General features: G+C 41.1%; 1 long non-coding RNA gene across 1 annotated transcript; it reads left to right on the top strand.

Annotated features, from left to right (window-relative positions):
• The first annotated feature begins 305 nt into the window (after window positions 1-305).
• On the top strand, window positions 306-16,887 carry LOC120980697. Its single transcript, XR_005774563.1, has 3 exons — window positions 306-569; window positions 15,200-16,520; window positions 16,554-16,887. It is a non-coding gene; the product is annotated as an uncharacterized LOC120980697 (long non-coding RNA).
• The last annotated feature ends 8,799 nt before the right edge of the window (window positions 16,888-25,686 follow it).

Consider the following 25,686-nt stretch of genomic DNA (forward strand, 5'->3'; position numbering starts at 1 on the left):
GTAAGGAGAAGGGAAAAGTTTGTCCCAGGCGGAGGCTCAGCTCCTCAGCATTATATGCATGATGTGTAATTATGGCGGTGCAGGGTGATGGGGAGGAGGCAGCACCCCTGGATATTAGGGGAGGCTGGGTGTACTCAGATGTACTACTGTGTGCCCTGCTGCATGTTCTCAGGGACTGCTACATGTATGATGGGGACATGGTCACACTCACGAGCAGGAAAAAGTTAGGATCAAGTTGTGGCATCACTGGAGAGATCACAGGGGATCATAGGGCATCTGTGGGTGGGGGGTGTAGTCAGAAAACTGACCCTGAGGTATTTTGTGTGGTCGGACACAAATAATCAGGAGCTGCTGCCCCCCTCCTCCCAGGACAGCAGCAGCCACCTGCACTCAGCGCAGCACTCGGGGATGGATGGATGGCCGTGTGCTCGGGCTGTACACACCAGTCCTTACAGTCTGCACCTTTGTACAGGTTACAGATAGGAAGGAAGTGGAGGCCCCTGCTACTGTCACCCACATGGAGGGCAGGAGTCTCCGGGCACTGGTCTTCAGGGGGCTGCACTGCTCAGGTAAGAGAGATACCCCCACATCTTCCTAGACCTGGTCACACACTAAGTGCTGGCATTGTATATGCCCAGGATGAAAACTTCAGGTGCCCATGTCCGGACATCTATTCCTCTATATATCTGCACAATGGGGGTGTTCAGATTTCTCCATATACTTATACCGTCACCCACAAGGAGGACATATATACTCATATAGAACACACATATATACTACATGATATTATGATGAATGATTATTGTACAGAGTATAAATATATATAATGAACATACAGAAATATGTTGCTAATCACTGGAGGACTCATCTCCTAGTCTATGATTTTTGTTGAGGTAGGACTGGAGATTGTTCTTTATTTTCTATTATTTAGAATTGTTTTATGTTCTACAATATTTACCACAGTCCTTAATAATAATAATAACAATAATAATGATTCAAATAATAACATTTACCTAAGCTATACATTATATATATTCATATTCATTTGTTTCTAGATATATATCTGTGTGTGTGTATATATATATATATATATATATATATATATATATATACATACATACAGAGAGAGAGGAACATTTATCCCAACACCTACACATAATACATATATTTGTCTTTGTATAGAAACAAATGTTTATACATATTTTGTTACAATTCAATATATTGTCTTGTTCTGTTTATTTGTATTTTTATTTTTGCTGTCTGTATTATTCTATTTCTTTCTCTTTCTTTCTTCCCTGTTTATTGCTATATTCCTGTCTATCTATCTGATATTTATCTATCTATTATCTATCTGATATTTATCTATCTATTATCTATCTATCTATCTATCTATCTAAACTGTTAATTGCTATATTCCTGTCTATCTATCTATCTATCTAATATTTATCTATCTAGCTATCTATCCAATGTCCTGGACAATATGATATCGAGGTACTTTTGTTGTTTTCAGCTCCTGGTTGGTGAAATCCGATTATTTTCGTTGCATGAAGGCTTTTCACAGCGAACTCTTGTCATATTCGTTGTGTGTGTCTTGTATAGTGGGGGGCACCTGTGTGTTCGTTGTGACTGCAGTGTGCACACATCTCTGGGGTCAGGTGTAACCGGGGCAAATGTGTGCACGAGACCAGAGGAAAGTTTCACTGCACACAGCAGAAAACTGGGGGCATCCCGACCTCCTGTCCTGGAGACAGCATTAACCTAGTGGGTCACTACTGATACAGCTGACCCATACACAGCTCTATATATGTATGTGTGTGTGTGTATATATATATACATACACAATGTGGTGGTTGCACCTGGAATCTTCCAGAGAGAAGGCAGTTGTATTGGTGGTCTCCCCCTCCCCTCAGTTATTTGCAGACACATATGTGAGGGTCCTGGTAATGTCCATGAATAACTACAGCCTCTTCTATGGGGCATCAGCCCCAGTGACAGCAGTAATCCCATTGATCTGCTGGAAATAGCCGGGGAGGATATAGGTAGGGGCAGCAGGAATGAACAGTGGGGTGCAGTTTAGGGCAATATGGGGGACACATAAGGCAGGCAGGAGAGGGGTCAGCACAGGGCAGGAGGGGGCTCAGGGGGAAGCCCCATGACACAACAGCTGCTCTCACTTAGACTCCAGGACTGGGAGTGTAAGCTAACAGCACCCCGAATATACTGTGCATTATACACAGACTGGTGCCAGCCACCTACCTGCTGCCCCCAGCACCTTGCCTCCTGCAGACCACCTGCATTGCATTACCTTTTTCAGTGCCCATGACAGTACAGGGGTATAGAATCCATGTCAGCAGCACAGAAAGCTAGTTCACAGCAGAAAAAGACATGGAGGTATACACTTATATGGATAATAAAAAAATATATATATATAAAATAAAAATAAATATATATATACCCTGTCAGTAATAGCACCCTAATGAGGTTACTGTAAAATGAATTTCAAATATGTATTTATGTGGAGATGCAAAATGACAGATGAACAAAAATAAGATATAAAACAGGTGAAATATGATAGTAGATGTCAGTAGATAGAAGGCAGTGTATAAAAGATGTTTATTGAGTAATTCTATCTATCTCATATCTATCTATCTATTATCTATCTCATATCTATCTATCTATCTATCTATCTATCCATCTATCATCATACCACACCACTCTACACATTTTCCATCTGTTGTGTATACTGGAAATGTATTACAGCTCAGCCCTACACTTCATCCTATAGGGTCACTTCCACATACTTTATGAAAATAGAATAATTGTCATTGTTATACAATGTGTGGTACTTGACAATGACCACACTGCTGAGCATTAGTTTAGGGCTTTTGAAATCCATAATGGTTCATGAAGCAGAGTCTTACCAGCAAATCATACAACAGATTATGATTTAATTAGAATATGTTGTGAGGATAACTGGCGAGATCCATAGCATGGTAATATTTAGTAATCTAAGTCTGCGCCATTGCGGACAGAGCGCTCAGGTGGTGCCTCTAGTATCATTGTCTCCTGTGTATATAGCATAATCAGGCTGCCCTGCTGCACACACTGCTTGACCCCGGCTCCATAATACAGGCCCAGTCCTATCATGTCACATTCATAGATTAATACAACAGCATGAGCCTCTCTACCTACCAGATAGCCTGCCAGCTCTTAAAATAGTATTAGTGGGATCATTCTGTCATGTACAGATGTGGCCTGTGCCTCTTGCCCCTCTACCTTATCATATCAGTCAATAGATATGGGTAGATATCGTGTATTTTCTTTTTATCAAAAACAAGACAAAACCAAAAAAGTGTGTGTGTGTATGTATATATATATATAGCATTCCTATGTCTATATGAACAGTAACAGATATTGTGCACCACCAAGGTCCCCTAACTCAGCAAATTGGCCAAAATGGTGGTGCAAGCAAACACTGCAATGTCTGTCCCTATGACTCCACAAGGGTCTACGTCCTGATGTCTGCTACACAAAGGGTGAAGTGTCATTAGAGGTGTCTGTGGCAGCTGTATAGGTAGTAAAATGACCGGCGGTGTACTGTGCAGCATGGAGAATATAATGTATAAACTGGATGGTCAAACTGGTCAGTGCTGTTTTTGTTGGCCTGTTGTTCCTTTCTACCTGTCTCATTGATACTTCAATATACCTTGTGTCTGGTAATCCTCTATAATATGCCTTACCCTATATGCACGTCTGCTTGGGAGATTTCAACACAACACCTTCCTTTCAGCCTCACGTCCAGGTGTATGGCGTTTACTATCTATCTATCTCATATCTATCTATCTATCTATCTATCTATATCCTATCTATCTATCTATCTCATATCTATCTATCTATCTATCTATATATATATTATCTATCTATCTATCTCATATCTATCTATATATCTATCTATCTATCTAATCTCTATCTATCTAATCTATTTTAATATCCATCAAATCCCTTTAACCTGGCCTAAATATGGGGCTTAATTTTTAAATATTCTGGATTATTAGACTGTCATAGGAAAGTAAATAAAACGCACCTTTAAGATTAGAGAAGCTCCAGCAAGACAGCTAGAAAAAATAAAATAAAAATGCAAATATGAAATGTACTACTATCCGAATCTCAATTCTGTGCTCTGACTTACATGTTCTCTTTTAGTTCTGCCTTGAAAACAAAGGCTATCAGAATATTTTGGGTTCAGCCATTTTTTTTACTGTGTGTTTACACATATTTTATAATATCTGTATGTTTAATCTGGAGCTATTCAAATATTTTTTTTGCCTATGATACATCCATCTCTTTAATGCATGTAGTCTTACCGCTGCTGCTGTGGCTAAAAAAAATAAGAAAGGGCAGACATGAACAGCCAGAGGCATCACCAGGGGTACCCAGCAAATGCCCACATCTGTAAGCAGATCACTGTAACATATGTACTACTTCTATCTATCTATCTATGGGCTCATGCACACAACCGTATGTATTTTGCGTTCCGCAAAAAAACGGATCCGCAAAAAATACACATGATGTCCGTGTGCATTCCGCATTTTGCGGAACGGAACAGCCGGCCCCTAAAAGAGCAGTCCTATCCTTGTCTGTAATGCGGACAATAATAGGAAATGTTCTATTATTTTGCGGAACGGACATACGGAAATGGAAGGCACACGGAGTAACTTCCTTTTTATTTGCAGACCCGTTGAAATGAATGGTCCGCATATGGTTCCGCAAAAAAATGGAACGGACACGGAAAGAAAATACGTTTGTGTACATGAGCCCTATCTCATATCTATCGATTATCTATCTATTATCTATCTATCTATTATCTATCTATTAATCTATCTCTATCTATTATCTATCTATTAATCTATCTATCGATTATCTATCGATTATCTATCTATCTATCGATTATCTATTATCTATCTATTATCTATCTCATATCTATTATCTATCTATCTCATATCTATTATCTATCTATTAATCTATCTATCTCATATCTATTGATTATCTATCTATCTATTATCTATCTATCTATATATCTATCTATTACCTATCTATCTATCTATTATCTATCTATCTATCTCTATCTATTATCTATCTATTAATCTATCGATTATCTATCGATTATCTATCTATCTATCGATTATCTATTATCTATCTCATATCTATTATCTATCTATCTCATATCTATTATCTATCTATCTCATATCTATTATCTATCTATTAATCTATCTATCTCATATCTATTGATTATCTATCTATCTATCTATTATCTATCTATCTATCTATCTATTACCTATCTATCTATCTATTATCTATCTATTATCTATCTATCTATCTATTATCTATCTATCTCTATCTCTCTATCTATCTATTATCTATCTATCTATTATCTATCTATTATCTATCTATCTATCTATCGATTATCTATCTATCGATTATCTATCTATTATCTATCGATTATCTATCTATTAATCTATCTACTATCTATCTATCTATCTATGGCATAGTAATTAAAATCTACCTTTAGGTCTATGAATATCTCTCATTTGGCAGTAAGCTACACAGAGAGTTGAATAGTTTTCACACAAATGGCAGTAAGGCCTCAAAAAAAAAAAAAACAACAACCCTTTGCAGCTGTGTCAAAAAATATGCAGTAACCAATCCAGGCCATAAACCTCTTCATTATAAGCACGCACCTGTAGGTTATAAAAAATAGCATATATAGAGCATCATTACAATGCATACACATATAGAAAAAGTGGATTGTAATGAAAATGCTGTAAAATTTAATTGCTGAAGGGAAAAAAAAAAGCTACAATGAAAAATCTGCACAGAAGACGGGCACCCTGCACACACTCGTATACACACCCGAACAAGAATTTTAATGGCACAATTACACTGGTTATTCCTAAAAGCCTCTCACGCCGCGGAGTCAGATAAATAGACGGTGATTTAGATTGCACCGTATTCAGACATGTTCCCTTTTTTTTTTTTTTGCTGGTGAGATTTGCAGAGCTGCTTTATGCATTATTCAGAGTCCAGAAAATAAATAGCGTCGGATGTTGGCTCGTGCCTATTGGAATGTAGGAGTTATGTCTGTGATACCGCCAGTCAAATCACTTTTTTTTTATTTTTATTTTTTTTCACTTTTTGGTTGTGCTACTGCTATTGGGTCGGAACATTTGAACGCTGGAAAGGGTATTTGTGATAAAATGTACCCGTTGTGTCTGGTGGTGCTGGCAGCCATTTTCTGGGAGGAGAAAAAAAAAATCTGAATTCACAAGGGAGCAGGAGGAACGATATACCTCGTGCCTCGGTGATAGTCCTAGCGCGGTATAGGATATATATTTCTTACAGGGACGCAAAGTCGATATTGTCTGCATTTGCTGTATAGGTGTCTGCAATGCATTGCTCCCTGTGATCAGCCATATTTCCTCCTGACAGGAAGTCCAGGGAAATGTCGGTCACCTATGTCCAGTTTTGAGAGCTCCCTGACGTTACATTAATGGACATCAGCAGCTCTTGGAAATTGGGGGGGGGGGGGTTGTCCACGTTTTTGTCTTCCATGTCATTTTTTATGTATGCATCAAGAATATATACGTACAGACCTGTCCGAAGGAGAATCTCTTACATTGTTTTCCACTCAGGAGCTTGATAAGAGATACAGGAACTATCCCCCCCCCCCCCCCCAACAACCTGCAAGCTTAATAACAAATGCATGGGTGGTTTGCATACAATCTGTCTGAAAAGAATGCAAGAATATCATTTCTGATGCAAAATGCCACGCAAACCCCTAACGTAAATTTTAGCATAGATTGTAAGCTCTTGCGAGCAGGGCCCTCACTACTAGTCTTTCTTGTGACGTCTTTTGTTTTGTAAATGAACCCCCTGATTGTAAAGCGCTGAGGAATATGGGGGGGCTATATAAATAGAAATCTGCACATTTCTGCATACTGGCAGGTGTGGAGCTGATGTATGTACGTACTGGGAACTATCTCTAATGTCAGGATTTACAGCGCCAAAGGAAATAATTTTCTGGAGAGCAACCAAGACCCAGGATTTTCAGGTTTGGCTCGATATCCCTGCTATGTTCATTTCCAACATACCCAGGGAGTGCCCATTCACAAAACCGAAAGGCCCAAAGGCTGCAGAAAATAGAGCATACCACAAGGCGCGGAAATCCGACGAGCAGGGTGAAAGCTCTGACAGCAAAAATAGTCAAATATTAAAATACAAAAAAAAAAAATGACAAGCAGCCCAAAGGCAAAGCGAGCCCCTGTAATCTGCAGTCTGACATGTACACCTCGCACAGCCGCATCCCCACCTTGTCAGATTGCACACTGTAGTACTCGCCGGCGCCCACCGCCTAGTAAACTGCGTTCCTGCTCCATCAACTCCGCATGCCCTTAACCCCTCACTTGCCACTGGGCAACACGGAGATATTCAGTGGCCAACCGTGAAAAAGAAAGCAGTACTGTATAGACAATATGTTATATTATGGAAGATGCGATTAACATATTCCTTGTAAATTCCATTATCTGATTGGAATAGGAGCATAATAATAATATAATACAATAATAAGCATATCATTAATAATAGTAATGGTAATAATGGTACAGTCCAGTAATAAACATTGAGAATAATCATAATAATGCTGGCAGTAATATTAATATTATGACCATGGTGATGAATAGATACTGGCAGTAATAATGCTACTACTAATGATACTGCAGGTAATACTGATAATAATGGCAATAATAATACAGCCAGTGATAAATACTACGAATAGTGCTAATAATACTGGCAGTACTACTACTACTAATGATACTGCAGGTAATACTAAAAATAAGGATAGTGCAACTGGCAGTAGTACTATTACTAATGATACTGCACATTATCGTATGCTAGTATTACTACTACTACTACGGATAACGGCGGTCATACTCCCAGTACTAATAATATGTGCAGTAATACTAACAATATGCTGATGAAGACATCGGTGATAAGAAAAAATAATACTACCACTACTACTGATGATACTAGCGGAAATACTACTACTGCCACATATGATACTGGCTATAATATTATTAATATAGAGATAATGATGCTGAATAATGATAATAATACCGGCAATAATGCTATTACTATTAGCTGTAATACTACTGCTATTAATATTGGAAGTGTTATTAATATTATAACAATGAGGATGATTAATGATATTAACGCTGGCAGTAACAGTACTAATAGTAATACTAGCAGTAATACTGAAAGTAATTGATAATACAGTCAGTAAAAAATACTGAGAGTAGTGATAATAATACTTGCAGTAATAATACTATTACTAATGATACCAGCAGTGATATTAATAATATAATGATGACGATGATGATGAATACCTGCTGCAATACTACTAATAATAAGAATATTAGCAGTAATACTAATAATATGATGATGAAGATGGTGACAATAATAACACTGGTATGATGATAATATTCATAATAATAAAAATATTATTAATATGAATAATATGACAATGAGAATAAAAACAATTTAATAAGGGTATGATGATGATAATATTAATAACAATACAGGCAGTAATACTGCTATTAATAATACTGGTAGCAGTAATAATAAAAATAATAAAACAATAATAATAATAATAGGTTGACAATAATATTAATGGTAGTAATACTACTACAAATAATAATAATAATACTGCCAGTAATACCATTGATGCTACATAAATAATGGAGCTACTAATAATATTAATACTGCCAATAATAATAATGTCATTATTACTCATCTTCTCCTCTTACAACTGCTAATAGTAATATTAATTATAATTACTATAATACTGCTGGAAATAGTAGTAATATTCAGTAATAATAATTACTAATAAGCGTGGTAATAATCATATAATTAATGTAAGAAGACTCATGCTGTGTGAGCTGGAATATAATGGCAATGCTGGCGAGCGAGCCTGGGCTTCTGCAGAGAATAGCTGTGTGCCTGGAGCCTTTGTCTATGTCAGGGGCTTTCTCCTCTCTGTCCCCGGCCCACATGCGCAGATATCAGGAATTCCTCATTTATTTACCTGCCAAGCAGCACATGACAGCCTGGTGTTCAGGGAGACATGACGCTTGTCTTACACCCCCCAATAACCTGTCACCCTCAAGCACCTTGGCTTCCCTGTCCGTGTGTGATGTGCAGCACACGGGGACAGTCATGTATGTGACGGTGGCAGTGACAGAACGCACCTCATTTCTCCTTCATCACCAAAAACAGACTACACGGAGAAACCGCATGTCCTGATGCTCGCAGGGGTTTTGCAGTTATGCATCGCTTATGTGTCGTGGTGCCCAAAGGGGTGTCAGCGACGCCGTCGGCGATATATATATTCACATCATCTCCCAAAAGCCATTAATGTCTAAACCGCTGGCAACAAAAGTGAGTACATCCCTAAGTAAAAACTGCCAAATTGTGCCCAATTAGCCATTTTCCCTCACCGGTGTCCTGTGACTCATTAGAGTTACAAGGTCTCAGGTGTTAATGGGGGGGCAGGTATGTTAGATTTGGTGTTATCGCTCTCACACCGGTCACTGCAAATTCAACATGGCTCCTCTACGGCAACGACCCCAAACACCTCCAAGACGACCACTACCTTGCTAAAGAAACTAAGGGCAAAGGTGCTGGACCGGCCAAGCATGTCTTCAGACCTAAACCCTATTGAGCATCTGTGGGGTATCCTCAAACAGAAGGTGGAGGAGCGCAAGGTCTCTGACATCCACCAGCTCCGCGATGTCGTCATGGAGGATGGAAGAGGATTCCAGTGGCCACCTGTGAAGCTCTAGTGACCTCCAAGCTCAAGAGAGTTAAGGCAGTGCTGGAAAATAATGGTGGCCACACAAAATTGGCCATTTTCACTTAGGGGTGTACTCGCTTTTTTTGCCAGCGATTTAGACATTAATGGTTGTGTGTTGAGTTATTTTGAGGGCACACCAAATTTACACTGTTATACAAGCCGTACACGGACTACTGTACATTGTATCAAAGTGTCAGATCTTTAGTGTTGTCCCATGAAAAGATATAATAACATTTGAGGGGTGTACTTACTTTTGTGAGATACTATATATATTATACACATAATTGCTGATAGTATTCAGTATTCAGCATATAGCATCCCATATTCCACAGCGCTGGACACATATATAATTATATATCATCCCTGTCACAAACTAATTTGCCAATACACGCTAGAGCCAATTTCATAGGAAACGAATTAACCTATCAGTATGGAGTGTCGGAGGAAAGAAACCACAACATCTGGAGGAAACGCATGCAAACACGGAGATTATACCGATGTTGGGTTCCCATACAGGAGTAGTAAAGGAGCCACTGAGTGTACGGTAATTACAATGCAATAAGGATAGTCTGCCTACAACATAGTGGAATATTATGGTGCTATAAAATAATGGATAATAAATCCTACTTATAAGGGAGCAGTAATAGGCCAGTAACCAGGCACAACTGCTACACTAATATAAAAAATGCACACAAACAATAAAGTAATATCCCGTCACTTCGTCCTTAATCTCCTCCTTTCCTTTCACTGTTGTTATAATTAAAGCTGATAAATAAATCACACAATCTCCTGTCTGTGCCCCATGATCACAGCCATGTCCCCCTCCTCCTTCTCACTGTCCTGTGTTTGGCTGTAAGACACTGACGGCAGCCGGACCCTCCCTCCTCTGTCTGCAGCTGGAATAAACGTCCCGCCCGAGTCAGCAACATGCAGAAAATCAAACGGGTGCGGCAAGTTTATCTACTCTTTATTTGTATCATTTGTTTCTGGGTTTTGTGTTTATTTAATATATGTCGATTTCTAATCATGTAAAGTCAGCTATGTAAAATAAAAGCTAGGGCATGACGATAGAGTCCCACGCACGAGACGCAGTAAAATGGTGTCTGTGTCCGAGCTCAGTTTTGCCCTCTGGAGAGAAAAGTCACACAAATTCCCACCTTACATAGTAACATAGTTTCTAAGGCTGAAAAAAGACATCTGTCCATCCAGTTCGGCCTGTTCTCCTGCAAGTGGATCCAGAGGAAGGCAAACAAAACCCTGTGAGGTAGAAGCCAATTTTCCCCACTTTAGGGGAAAAAAATTCCTTCCCGGCTCCAATCAGGCATCAGAATAACTCCCTGGATCAACGACCCCTCTCTAGTAGCTATAACCTGTAATAGTATTACACTCCAGAAATACATCCAGGCCCCTCCTGAACTCTTTTAGTGAACCTTGATGGAACTCTTATCAGTCACAGAATACAATCGCCACACAAGGAAGAAAACTCTCTCTCTCTAGTGCAACCTATAGGTAGTCATGGACATGCCAAATTAACACCTGGCTCTACTTGGAATATAAAAGGGGTTCTCTGAAAATCAACTTAAAATGGCTGCAAGCAACCTGTCGTAGAATGTGAGCAGGACTGGCTGCCTCCACTTGCTGATCTGCCAAGAGAGGGAGCTCACTACACACTGCGCTCTAGCACTACCATATACTTCACATTGGTGAGCGTTCCTGTCAGGCTGCCCAGCCATGATGGCATATCATAGGCAGGATCACAACACCACCATCTATTGTAGAGCAGTGCAGTAAGCCCTATCCCCCTAGGTTCGCTCTGCAAGTAGAGGTAACCAGTCCTGCTCACATTCTAGGACAGGCTGCAAGCGACCTTTTTTAATCCTTCCTGAAGAACAGACAGAAATGAAATAGCACATTTTATCGCGGATCTCTCACAATGGTATGGTGTAATATCAGTGTGATAATCTGAATACCGTCCATCCTTAGGGACCCATGGAATATGTATAGGTTCAGACTACAGCAGAACTTACCCCACACCATGTATAGGTGCACATGGCACTGTGTGATATATTTGGGGGGGCTCCCAGAGATCCTGCACTCTTCCAAAGTGAACCAGATGCTTTTAATGTAATACCTGCTAATATGATAATATGTGCTCCCTGGCCACGCTCTATGTTAAATCATGGTGAAACAGGAGCAGTAATAGAACATGCGGACAATGACAACTGCTGCGGCCAATAATCATGTTTTAATTGCTGCAATTATTAAAATGTATCTTAGAATAACTGAACGTGAATAATTGTAATGCATTTTGCATTGTACTTTTATTTCACCTGTAATTGACCACTATTCTGGGACTCTGCTACAGTACATTTGGAAAATCTTCAGTCCCTTTCACTATTTTTAACATTTTGTTATGTTGTGACCTTGTGCTAAAATAAAAAAGGAAAATGTTATAATAATAATAATGATAAAAAAATAAAAATAAATTATACTTACCATCTCAAACCCCGCCATTCCAGTGCTGCCACTCCTCTCTACTGGGAATAGAGGGGGGCTTTGGACGGTTAGTATATTTTTCATTGGCCGAGCATGCATGTGTTGTGAAGGGGAGAGGTAAGTGAGCCAGTGGCCGATATCTGGAAGGATCGTCACGTGTTGTTGAAATCCAACATTCTGATCCTTCCCCGATATCTGCCATTAGCGCATAGTTGCAAGGGCCCCATACACATCAGGTCCTACAGAAATCAGTGGGTTCAGCCGACATTAATCTAAGGTGTATGGTCAGCCTAAGGGTTTATGCACAGGACTTAAGGACAGTACTTAAGGACTTACAACAACCTCCTAATGAAGAACTGAGTGTGCGGTTCCTTACCACATATGATTCCCATCGATCCTCCTCATATCAACCTTCTCAGCAGAGTAGAGTGGGCTCGAATGCCTCTTCTGCAGTCATGGCTCAATAGAGTCCTGGTGCAGAGACATCAGGGTGGTGGGGCACACTTGGCCGGCAATGCTTCGGTTTTGTTTGGCTGTCATAGCTAAACCCTGGTGATGGTGACCCTATTGGGTTGCATATTATCATTCCCAAGTGTAATGTGTATCCAATATTTGACTTTTTTTTTTTATAACCATTACTGGGATCTCTTCCCATTTTTTGGCTAAAACATGGTGGGCAGTGGAATGATTTTGCAGAATGTCAGTGGGAAGAGGTCTATCTGCAGCACTTGACGACTGCCCTAAGTGCCACTTTATGTTGCTTAGAGTCATGGTCATTTCCTTTTCCCAATACAGCCATAAGCTTAAACAATTGCAATGGGAATATTCAGATCTCGTATCTGGCTGAAATTGTAGGAGGATAATTACCACAAATCCCTCATAAATATTCATCCACTTTATATGTGAGCCGTGGGAGCTGCCAAATTCCACCTACATACGTGTCAGGCACGGGTCTAGCAGCCATATCTGCTATAAATAAGCCACATATCTAATAGCTCATCACTTCTGATTTGAACTTGTGATCCCCCCGGTCTCTATCCAAACATACAATTTTTCGTTTTTATGTTTTCTTTACTTTTTGCACATAAAGTTAAAGCTGCCCTCCGGTTAGAGAAAAAATAAAAATGAAAAGAACACTTACCCGGTGCCCTTCTTTTAGCTGCAGATCCATCCGTTCCTCGGCATCTTTTCTACCATCCAAGATGGCCCCATGGCTTGTCATACTGTGCAATTCCTGCTGCCCTTGGATTGGCCAGCACTGCTCATATGAACGGTACTGGCCAATCCAAGAGCAAGGCTGGACAATAGGAAGTGGTTTGGCTTATTGTGGTCTGAGAAGCGGTGCAACCAGCATCAGACTGAAGTCCCTGGGGCCCACCAGAAGAAATTATTCTGAGGACCCATGATCTTAAGGGCCCTGTTTTATTAGGAGACCATGATTGTCAGAGCTTAGGCCCACTGGAGGATCCTCTGGTGGGCCAGTCCGACTCTGGGTGCGACCATCTTGGATGGCAGAAGAAGAGCCTGAGAATTAGCAGACCTGCAACTAAAAAGATAACTAGGTAGGCGTCTGGTTTGTTCAACAGCAAAATGTTTTTTCTTTCAACAGTTAAATGATTCTTGAACCGGAGGTTCACTTTAATGCGTTAGGTAGCTATAGAGAAGAGATATTGATGGTTTTAATCTGTTGATAATCGAATGTCCTCGGCCCACCATAGACATTTACGTGGCTGATGTTTCTACCATAACCAGGGCTGTGGATCTGGTAAGCGAAACTATTACTCCGACTTCTCTAGTTTTCCACACTCAGACTTCAACCACTCAAAGCTGACTCCGACTTTATTATCTCTCTTCTTTTTAACAAATAGAGACCTTAGATTGATAGAGCTACAATAATATAGAAAGCAAATATGCCACAAGCTGTGAATGTAACACCTTCATTGTACAATGTTAACAGTCTAATATTATTATCTTGACCCCGGAGTTCTACACAAAACTCCCCCGACTTCGACTCAGGTCTCAAATGTCAAATCTCTTTGGCCATTGATGAACGGCTTCTCCTGATGGGGCAGATTTCCACTGTTCATACTAGCACCTGGCTTTTCTTAGAATAGAGCCATAAACCACTATGCCAGGTCATTTTCGAACACATACCAACGAACCCTGCCAAATCTCATTAACTATATATACACACACACACAGAGTATATATGCAGACTGTACTAATCTTGCTAGACCTAGACATCTGTTGTCTCCATGCTCATTTCCCATACACATGCACGCTCATCTTGGCCGAGGGCGCATGTGTTCTCAATACAGAGAGGTGAATATGCCACTGGCAGTCAAATTTGGTGGCAGCGTATCATTTGTGGGAAGAAAGGGTCAGGCATGTTGAAATCCAACTGTCCGATCCTTGTCTCCTCCGACGTAATATTCTTCCTAAATGTATCTCTACACAAAATAAAGGTAAAAAAAAAGTAGCACCAAAGCATGTCTCAAAACAATTTTCACAGGCTCAGCACCGCGGCGGTCTCAGATTATCAACTGTAATGGTTGGTTAGCAATGAACCGAAATACAAAAAATGATATCCCCGGAGATTCCTCTGATTCAAGAAACTTGCTCCAAAAACAAAGTCTATGAAAACAAATTGTCTTGCCAAAAGTCATTACTACGCTGTGTACAGTAGTGAGCACTGAGGATGTGTTATTTCAGCCTGCCTGCAAATATGTCAATTAACCATGAGGTGGAGGAATTCTGGCGCTTTAATTCTGTGTGTCTGTCTTTTGTCTCCTCTTCTAGATAAATACTGGGATGATGTCCAGCTATCTAATGCTAAAGGAACCAGAGGGAACCAAGTTGTCTGTCCCGAGGCGGCTCGTATATACAGAGTTATGCTCATACGTATTATATATACATTTTGCCCCCTTAAAGGGAACCGAGCTCTAGCTTTGGGGCCACTTAACCAGCAACAGGGGTCTAGCATCCCAAACCTGCCCATATAAAAACGGTCTGTTTCGCATTGTGTAGCAAAAGAATTTGTAACTTACCGGGGCTCATCCCCAGTTTCATCAGGGGCATGTGCACTGCGCACATGAAGAGGAGGACAGCACACTTCATTGTGCATGTGCAGGAAAGCCATGTGCACTGCCCTAGAATTCAATGCACATGCCCCAGCTGCATAATGATACATGAGCGGTGATGTGCATTGTCCTAGGATTCATCTGTGCAATGTGCATGCCCCAGCTGCATTACAGTGCATGCCCCAGCTGCATTACAGTGCATGCGCAGTGAAGCGATGAGCACTATTTTGCATTGTGCAGTAAAATATTTTGTAATTTACCAGGTCACATCTCCAGCCACATTGGGCGTACATGCATTGCACATATGAAGCAGAGGACTGTACATCTTAGTTCATTGTGCATGCGCAGGAAAGTGATGTGCACTGTCCTAGGATTCATCATGTGCACTCCCCAGCTACATAATGATACATGTACAGGGAAGTGATGTGCACTGTCCTAGGATTTAGTGCACACATCCAGCTGTTATAACAGTGCATGCGCAGTGAAGTGATGTCTACTCTCCTAGGATTCATCATGTGCACTCCCCAGCTACATAATGATACATGTACAGGGAAGTGAGGTGCACTGTCCTAATATTTATCTGTGCCATGTACATGCCCCAGCTGCATACAGATGCATGCACAGTGATGCGAGGTATACTATCCTTTCTTCATCTGGTGCAATGTGCATGCCTCAGCTATATAATGACACATGCACAGGGAAATGAGACATACTGTTCGTGGCTTTATCAAGGCAATGCACTTGCGCCTGAGCTTATCTCAAGTAAGGCCTCATGCACACAACTGTATTTTTCTGCAGTCTGCTATCTGTTTGCAAACGGAGAATCAGATATGGCTGTGTGCATGTACTTTACTACACAATGCAGAAACGCTACACTCCAGCTGCCTGAAGACATCTAGTGACCGCTTCCCCTTGATTTTTCGTAGTTAGCAGTAGGGTTCAGGCCAATATCTGCATTGAGTTTTTATAGTCTCCTACTGCATGGGTTCTGCAAATTTCTAAGACCTCAAAAACCTGGCAGAACCACCTGGTGAATGGAGGTAAATGGAGCTCCTGCGCTCCCCACTGCGGAGCTGTGGACACTCTGTGTGCCTCCATATGGAGCCATCTTTCAGAGTTGTTCTCTCCTAAAAGCGTCTATGGGAAAATAGCTCTGTAATAAAGTATCCACAGGGGTGCACCTAGCTTTTCTGCTGCCTGAGGCGAAAACCTAACCCCTTTGCCAAAATGGCCCAGGGCCCTTCTGCTGCCCCCCTCTTGCCCCTACCTGGTGCTGCCTGAGGTGATCGCCTCACCTGGCCTCATTGTTGGTGCCCCCCTGAATGTCCAATACAACACGGTGCATTTATTCTTCTGCTTACCTATACAGGTATACAGAGGTCCAGTAAAGCCAGTAGATATGACAGAAAGCCGTGGATCTGTCGGTTGGCTTTATATGATGTATTTGAGACCCCACCATGGATAGGGACTAGTGTAAGTGCATTTACTGATCAGTACTATGGATTCATGTTTTTTTTTTTTTTTACATGTATGTTGCTTTGCTTTGACCCTGAATAAATAAATGTTACCCACAGTCCTTGAAGTGCTGTCTATTTTTATGTTTTGCGGTGTTCCCTGGATGTTTTCATAAATCGCTCCAGCAAATGCACATTAAAATATACAAAATGAGATGTCTATGCAAAGATCGATATGCAAACAAGCTCGGAAACTGTATCAACAGGGACATCTATTTGGCCAGTATGACCGCGACACCAGAGCATAGTGATCTCGCACACATGCGAAGCTGAAGAATAGGTCCAGGGGTGTAACTATAAACTTCAAAGCCCATAGGCACAATGTGAGGCCCCAGACCCCAAGATTGCTATGGATAATGTCAAAATGTGAGGTTAGATTAGGTAGACGTACGTAGATTAAGTTCATTGGAAAAGATGGCAAATTCAGTCCTTCTTGGGATGAGCTGCAGCCCGGTGGAGACGCACATGAGAAGGGATCAGCGAGAAGTTAGCATATTAACCCCTGGGGAACTAATTAGTGTTTTCAGATTTTTTTGTTTTTTTGTTTTACAAACACCAGATTTAGACAGGAGTTAAAATAATTGCCCCTGTCCTGGTACCAAGATGAGAATAAAAGGTTCCCCCATGCAAAAGCCCAGTGTGCAATACATAAATTATAGTCTGTCCAGCAACAATTATATCCCATTCTGTGTACTGTCTGTCTATCTATCTCATATCTACCTATCTGTCTCATATCTATCTAATATCTATCTATCTAATATCTACCTATCTATTTATCTATCTCATATCTATCTATTATCTATCTATCTTATATCTATCTATCTATCTCATATCTATCTATCTATCTATCTATCTATCTATCTGATATCTACCTATCTATTTATCTATCTCATATCTATCTATCTATCTAATATCTATCTATCTCATATCTATCTATCTATCTATTTATCTATCTCATATCTATCTATCTCATATCTATCTATTATCTATCTATCTATCTATCTACCTATCTATCTATCTATCTCATATCTATCTAATATCTATCTATCTATCTGATATCTACCAGTACCTATCTATTTATCTATCTCATATCTATCTATCTAATATCTATCTATCTCATATCTATCTATCTCATATCTATCTATCTGTCTCATATCTATCTATCTACCTATCTATTTATCTATCTCATATCTATCTATCTATTATCTATCTGTCTCCTATCTATCTATCTATCTATCTATCTATCTCATATCTATCCATCTATCTATCTTATATCTATCTATCTCATATCTATCTATCTCATATCTATCTATCTCATATCTATCTATTCATCCATTCATCTATGTTGTATCGGTCTATCTATCCATATCATATCTATCTATGTTGTATCTGTCTACCTATCTATCTATCTATCTGTCTCAAATCTATATAATATCTATCTTATATCTAACTATCTATTCATCTATCTATCTCATATCTGTCTATCTACAGTATCTATCTATCATAAATCACATCAGGCCTGAGGCTAGAGCCCACCACCTGCCCTACACTGTATTACCCATCTGGGATCGTTGTGGTGAAGCAGTTGAGACCTGCTGCTCCCGGGAAGGATTCATGGTGCTTTTGGGCACTGAGCCAGACAATGCAACAGAGAGGAAATAATTAATTAAGGACTCACAAAGGCAGCAACAGATTCTTTCCCTTGTGATAAGGTAGAGAGGTAGATGGGTTAGAGGTGGCTGAGAATTGGAAAGAGGACATGCCAGTAAACACTGGGAATCCCACCAAGAGCCATCAAGAGGGTTCATAAACCACTGGGGAAAAATGGCCCATTAAAGAGTCTATTAAGCTGACATTAGGTGTCAGATCATTACCGTGGTCTTCCAGGGAGGGGATTCTGCATGTAGGACATTAGCAATGTAATAGCTACATTTACCACTTATTGCAGTGTGATAAAACACCTCTACGTGTTAAAACGGACTTAATCAGAGAGCAGCCGGGTATAGGACCCAGAGCAGGAACACAGTCAGTGTGGAAGGGACGACCAGGGAGAACATTGTGTGGACCAAGGGGGTGTTAAGAGGCTTCCAGGAGCTGGTAATAAGTGTTTTGTCTTCACCCACTATTTATGAGTTGCTGCAGGCTGTGCAGCCCTTACCTGGGTGTAATAAGCATTGCACAGTAAATCTGGGGATTCAGGCCATAAACAGCTTTTAAGCACTCTCTTGAGCCAATGTGCAGATCAAGGGCATGGAGAGCCTGTGATATTGTCAAAATAACCTCAAGACACATTGTAATATACTGCACCAACCCTATGTAACCTAACAGCAGCTCCGCAGACAGGTGCCCCCTGGCATGTGAGGTGCAGATGTATCCTGTCCTACTTTGTATGTAGTGCATAGGTGGATACTCGCTGCAAGTAATCCAACATGTGCTAGCTAGATTAAGGTTCTGCTTTGTGTATTCTAAAGATGGCCATAAACCTTAGATGGCTGTTGTTCTGCAAACTATTCCTTCCAACCCCCCTCCATACACATGCATTCTCATCTGGTCCAAGAGCGCATGTGTTCTCAATCGGGAGAGGGGAATAAGCGTCTGTCAGATTACTCTGGCAGTGGCTTATCTTCTTTAGGGCATTCGGAAATCCAATGTGTCCGATAGTTATCACCCCTGACATCTGCCATTGGGGAGATTCAGGACATCTGCATATATATTAGATCAGAGGTCCCAACCTGTGTCCCACAGAGCCACAGTTTGTGGCCTTCATCCTCCTGGACAGAAACACAGCTGATTGTGCAATCACCAGAGTGCCGCACAGCCCTGGATTAAAGGTCCTGCAACTGCACTTTAGCAAGAGCAGGTTGGGTCCCTGGGATCCGAGAAGACAGAAGTAGTCTATTAACACTTCTGCATTCTCCTCAGATAGGTGCATAGTGCTCAGTAAATAGAGGAGGCAATTGAATCACGTGATCGCTGGGTGTCTCAGAGGCACAGCAGAGCTGCAGGGTCTAAGCAGACCCTGATCAGCTATGCCTTGTACAAAGCCCCCACAGGGAGCTGTTCTCCCTTGTAAAACTGGGGCTCCTTTGGATACAAAAACGTCAATGTCCCCTAGAGGTCTGTCAATGAGGCAAAAGGATATTAAAAAGGAATTTAAAAAAAATGATAAAAATATAACATACAAATAAAAATATAAAATAAAAAGGAAAAAGTGCAAAATAAGTGTCAGTGTCTTTTAATGACCTCTTGGCAGATATATTATGTGTCAAAAATATATAGAAAAAGTAAGGCTAGTTTCACACTAGTGCTAAGGATCTGTTAGGCCTCTTGCACACGAACGATACGGATTAGATCCGGATGTGTTCACGGTGCGTTCAGTCAAGTTTATTCAGTTTTGTTTGCGATTGCGTCCAGTGGTTCAGTTTTTATTGCGCGGGTGAAATGCACAATGATGCGTTTTTCACGCGCGTGACAGAAAACTGCATCCGCAACCGCTTTTCACGCAGCCCCATTCACTTCTATGGGGTCAGAGTTGTGTGAAAAACGCAGAATATAAAACATGCTGCGAGTTTCACACAATGCACGAGTGATGTGTGAAAAACAACGCTCATGTACACAGACCCATTAAAATGAATGGGTCCAGATTCAGTGCGGGCGCAATGCGTTTGCATGATGCATTAGACCCGTGCGGAAAACTCGCTCGTCTGAAAAGGGCCCTAAGCTGTTCCCTGCTGGAACAGCCTGCTAGATCTCTTTACATTTCGGCATTGCCAGAAGTTTGTACGTCTCCGTCTGGCCTCATTGAGTATAATGTTAACCAGCGGAGATCCAACTGTATTCCAGTAAATATGCAGAAAATTGTCAGGCGGTTTTCTTCTGGGCGAGAATTGGCATATTTGCCAGTATGCGGTCGGATCTCCATCGGCCTCCATTAAAAGGGGCAGGACGGACACTTACAAACTTCCGGCAATGCCAGAATGAAAAGAGATCTGGCAGGTTGTTCCCTGGAAACTAGTAAATAAGTAAATAAAATAAATGATAAAAAAAATAAGAAAAAAAACACCCACACCCAGTAAACTGGCACCAATATCGCCCTGTTCACCTGAAACTATATATTTTTTTTATATATCAAAACAACTGACACAACTGATACCGGAAAACCCCCCAGGTCAACAGAACATGATCGCTGCAGCCGGGAGGTAATTCATTGCAGCTTGATCTGGAAGATCAAAATTTTCAGGCCAATTACTGAGTTTTCATAGTAACGCTCATTCCTGATAAATGTATAATCGTGCCGCCCATCAGCTGATGAACGCGCAATCACTTGTTTGTCAGCTGATTTGCATCTTTGATCAGAATGAAAGATTTCTGCTTATCGTCAGCACATCTTCTTGTGTAATCAGGCATGTATTGCTGATAACCAATAGAACTAAATGAGGGCGGAATGACCACGACAGCAATCATTCCTCCCTATTCACTTTGCATAGGCATAATAGGCCAATGCAAACAAGCGCAGAGAAATATGCCAAAAAAGTTGTACACCCCCGTATTAGATTGTCACAGACATGACCGCCCTGTCACATGACCTGGGTGCAACTGCCAAGGGTAGATCTATTTCACACACTAACTTTTGCATGCCACTACACCAGGCAGGCCAAAGATTGAACAAAAAATCACACCCCAACACAGCCTTTCATGCACCCCCAAAACACGCTGCCGCCTCCTATCGAATTCTACAGGCGAAAGAAACCTCAATGCCGCCTTGCTCACAGGCAGACACACAGTAGAAGTAGCCAGTAGCCACACTCAGTGTGGGGATTCGCTCTGGTAGTTAGGATAATCGGGGCAGTACAGAGGCAAAATATACGTTCGTAATTCAAACTTCAGTGTCTATTCACACATGATGCCAAAAACAAAACGTCACTTTTGCAGCGTTACTATTACTTCACATCCAATGGCAAGTTAATAAAACAAAAGTCACCTTGGTGGCAGTTCTGCCTTAGAAAATTCAAATACAAGCTTTAGGCGGCCTGTTCCGCTGACACATGGGTCTCCGCTATCCAGCCCAACACAGGCCTCAGATCCCAGCACACAGGCCTCCTGAGCTCCACTGTCAGACGGAGGGAATACTCTCCACCTGGCAGTGCTGGCAGTTTTTTATGCCTGTCAAAACCCAGCCTGGAATGTGGGGAGTAGTCACCCACCCAGCACTTTGACTACTCCCAGTAAGAGCTGTTCCGGACCAAGGTGTCAAACAGCAACTGCTGCTGACACATAAAAACCGGCTCTTACTCCACCGAGGCCAGGAACCTCGGTGACACGTAACTATCATCCACGATGATTCTTTGTACCTTCTTACAGCAGAAACACGGTAACACAAAACGCACTTATACCCTAACACAAAGCTTACTGGATTTGTTTAAAGGGGTTTCCGAGATTTTTTTTTACTAATGGCCTATCCTCTGGATAGGTCATCAGAATCTGATCGGTAGGTGTCCGACACCTGGGACCTCCACCAATCAGCTGTTTTGCGTAGGCGTTCCTGCTAGTGCTGCAGCCTTGTCTCAGCTTTTCCTAGGCCAGTGACGACATTTTCATTGATCATGTGGCCTAGAAGCAGCTCAGCCCCATTCAAGTGAATGGGACTGAGGGCAATACCAAGCACAGCCAATATACAATGTACGGCGGTGTGCTTGGTAAGCTGCAAAAAGGCAGTGGCGCTCACAGGAGTGCCGATGCTTTCTAGAAACAGCTGATCAGCAGGGGTCCTGGGTGTTGGACCCCCACCAATCAGATATTGATGACCTATCCGGAGGATAGGCTATGCTCACTGGCTATGCAAATTTTTTTATTATATGCAATTACAGAAGTCTTGAGATCCAGGTGCTGGTTTGAAAACTGTAGAATATTTTTCATGGGACAACCCCTTTAAGGGTACTTTTACACTTGCGTTAGAGGATTCCTGCAGACAGTTCCGTTGCCGGAACTGCCTGCCGGATCCGGAAATCCGTGTGCAAACGGATAGCATTTGTTTCTGGATTGGGATGCGGATCCGGCTGACAAATGCATTGAAATACCGGATCCGTCTCTCCGGTGTCATCTGGAAAAACGGATCTGCTATTTTTTTTCTTCTCAATTTTAAAGGTCTGCGCATGCGCAGACCGGAAAGCCGGATCCGGTTTTCCGGAACACTTGGTACCGGATCCGGCATTAATACATTTCAATGGAAATTAATGCTGCAGTATTTTCTCCGGCCAAATACCGTAAGAGGCACTGAACTAAAGACATCCTGAACGGAATGCTTTCCATTCAGAATGCATTAGGATAAAACGGAAGCGTTTTTTTCCGGTATTGAGCCCCTGTGACGGAACTGAATACCGGAAAACTTAAACGCTAGTGTGAAAGTACCTTAACTATCTATATGGTGTGTGATATATTCCACCAAATATGGATGTATCTTGTATGCATGTCACAGTAATATGCCCAGATATGTTCTCCCTCACAGTAATATGCCCAGATATGTTCTCCCTCACAGTAATATGCCCAGATATGTTCTCCCTCACAGTAATATGCCCAGTTATGTGTGTGTTTATGAGGTCAGGAGATGAGAGATAAGGCTTCACGAGCCGTCAGCTGATGGAACTCAGGAAGATTTTTAATTGCATGTACCACAAAAATTTCTGAACATTTTTAACACCAATTCAAAAAATTATTTTGAGCCCAAAATGAGTAAGAATGCAATCATACAAAAACTGCCTCAAAGGTGTCTATAACTTACAGCTATACTTAGCTATGAGTGGAGTTTCCCCCTCAATCATACACAGGCTGAATAGAGCTTAACTTCTCTGCAATGTGTAAACAGCTAGGAATGGATTCCTGAGACCTGTTTAAAGAGGACCTCTCACCACTCCTGACATTCCTGTTTTAATAGCTCTATGCATTCCTCACGTACTAACAATTCTGGAGCATCTATTCTTATGTCTGTATGTTGTGCCATTCCTTTCTTATTTCTACTAGAAGTTATGAATGAATTGCTAGCAGTCTGCAGTAAGGGTAACCAGTTGGGGGTGTGTACCTGCACATACTGACTCTGTCCAATCAGTGCTGCCATTTTCAGACTGTGCAGGTACACACCTCCAACTTGTTACCTCTCCTCTGTACCCTTACTGAAGGCTAATAGTAATTCATTCATAACTTGTAGTGCAAATAATAAAGGAATGGCACAACATAGAGCCATAAGAATAGATGCTCCAGAATTGTTAGTGAGTGGGGAATGCATGGAACTATTAAAATAGGCATGTCAGGAGTGGTGAAAGGTCCTCTTTAATCATGCGGGGTCACTAATACTCTGGGATGAAATGTATGTTTGCAATTAGAAATTAAATATGAACATATACAATACTCCACAGCAGCACCAAAAATACAGAAAATCCCCCCTCCCAAAAAAAAAAGAAAAAAAAGAAAATCCAAAAACAATATTGATAGATAGGGCTCTAATGGACCTTCATATGCGTTAAATTTCATATAGAATTCACATGAAATTTATTTTCAAGTGGATTCCATATGAATTTGAAAAAAAAATGGTATGCCCCAGCGGACGCCATATTACATGCTGCTGTGCCCGGAGAAGTCACAGTGCAAGTGCAGATTTCTCTATTTACTTCTATAGGAGTTCTGAAAATAGTCAAACACACATACTATTTTTGGAACTTCCATAGAAGTGAATGGAGGGGGCCACGCATGAGCACCACCTCAGACAGGGTTCCATTCTTGAGATTGATGTGGGACCCGCACCTGTGAGAATTCCTCTTTACATAAAACAACTATTGATATTGCTCATTGACTGAATTCACAAGATCTTAATTATAGAAACCAGAAATCACCTCAAGACCTAAAATCATATTGGGGGACACCAAAACTGTGCAGAAAAGAATTTTTTAAAATGTTAGGGTCTACAGTCGTGGCCAAAAGTTTTGAGAATTACATAAATATTGGAAATTGGAAAAGTTGCTGCTTAAGTTTTTATAATAGAAATTTGCATATACTCCAGAATGTTATGAAGAGTGATCAGATGAATTGCATAGTCCTTCTTTGCCATGAAAATTAACTTAATCCCAAAAAAAACTTTCCACTGCATTTCATTGCTGTCATTAAAGGACCTGCTGAGATCATTTCAGTAATTGTCTTGTTAACTCAGGTGAGAATGTTGACGAGCACAAGGCTGGAGATCATTATGTCAGGCTGATTGGGTTAAAATGGCAGACTTGACATGTTAAAAGGAGGGTGATGCTTGAAATCATTGTTCTTCCATTGTTAACCATGGTGACCTGCAAAGAAACGCGTGCAGCCATCATAGCGTTGCATAAAAATGGCTTCACAGGAAAGGATATTGTGGCTACTAAGATTGCACCTCAATCAACAATTTATAGGATCATCAAGAACTTCAAGGAAAGAGGTTAAATTCTTGTTAAGAAGGCTTCAGGGCGTCCAAGAAAGTCCAGCAAGCGTCAGGATCGTCTCCTAAAGAGGATTCAGCTGCGGGATCGGAGTGCCACCAGTGCAGAGCTTGCTGAGGAATGGCAGCAGGCAGGTGTGAGCGCATCTGCACGCACAGTGAGGCCAAGACTTTTGGAAGATGGCCTGGTATCAAGAAGGGCAGCAAAGAAGCCACTTCTCTCCAAAAAAAACATCA

The sequence above is a fragment of the Bufo bufo genome, chromosome 10, assembly GCF_905171765.1.
Source record: "Bufo bufo chromosome 10, aBufBuf1.1, whole genome shotgun sequence".
Lineage (NCBI taxonomy): Eukaryota > Metazoa > Chordata > Amphibia > Anura > Bufonidae > Bufo > Bufo bufo.